This window comes from Apis dorsata, unplaced genomic scaffold, assembly GCF_000469605.1.
Source record: "Apis dorsata unplaced genomic scaffold, Apis dorsata 1.3 scaffold_688, whole genome shotgun sequence".
Taxonomy (NCBI): Eukaryota; Metazoa; Arthropoda; class Insecta; order Hymenoptera; family Apidae; genus Apis; species Apis dorsata.
In genome coordinates, this window is record NW_006263868.1 from 119,175 (window position 1) to 120,111 (window position 937).

Consider the following 937-nt stretch of genomic DNA (forward strand, 5'->3'; position numbering starts at 1 on the left):
GGAAAAAAAAGAATCTTACGAGAGCGAAAGAGATGTACAAAATTCTCTTGTGACCGTTCGTCGATTTTTATAAAACGACGACGACTGAATCTCTACGGAATGAAAGAGAAAACGAAAAAAAAAAAGAAAAAAAAAACAAAAAAAAAATGTTGTTTGACTAAGTGCGATCGCGTTAGCGCGCAAGAAAGAACAAAAAAAACCGATTGCTGTACTTTATTAAGTGTAATGATTGCCTTCCTGCCATATTTGGGGTATGCCAAGTATAAAAATTATAAGGTTTAGAGATTAGGAAACGAAGAAAAAAAAAAAAAAAATTAATGACGACTCATTACTACCGCGAAATTCATTGAATTTGGAACAAGAGAAAATGCGTCGATAAATGCGCGAGATTGCCTGTAATATCGTGATGAACGAATGAGTGAAATTTTTTTGGAAAGAAAAAAAATCTGCATGTGTGAACGTGATGTGGATGCGTGCGCGCGCGGATGAATGGATTATTTTCGGAAAGATCGTGCTATTTTTCAAAATTTTACATATTACGCGTACGACTTTTCGCGAAAGAAGACCCTCGATCCTCGACAATCGAAGAACAATACGAGTCGAGTAGCCGTCGAAACAAACCGGCCGTTTCCCTTTTTCGGAATCGTTCAAATTCTGTCCACCGATCGGTATCGTTGTTGCACCGATTGTTGGATTATTAACGCGCGACATTGTCAACTCCCAATAATTAAGCACGGAATTTCATTCAAACGATTCGCGTCTACTCCTCGATCGTTCTTGCCACGAACCGCCGTTCAAGAGATCTCGTGCGACGTCTACGAGCGAGTTCGTATCCGGAGCCTAGTCATCCTAGGAGCAGAAAGAGGGGGAAGACAGTGAGAGAGAGAGAGAGAGAGAGAGAGAGAGAGAGAGAGAGAGAGAGAGAGAGAGAGAGAGA

General features: G+C 40.8%; 1 protein-coding gene across 1 annotated transcript in view; it reads left to right on the top strand.

Moving 5' to 3' along the window:
- Positions 1-937, top strand: part of LOC102676572 (protein bric-a-brac 1-like) — a 13,496-nt gene that overhangs the window by 10,827 nt on the left and 1,732 nt on the right. The window lies entirely within an intron of this gene.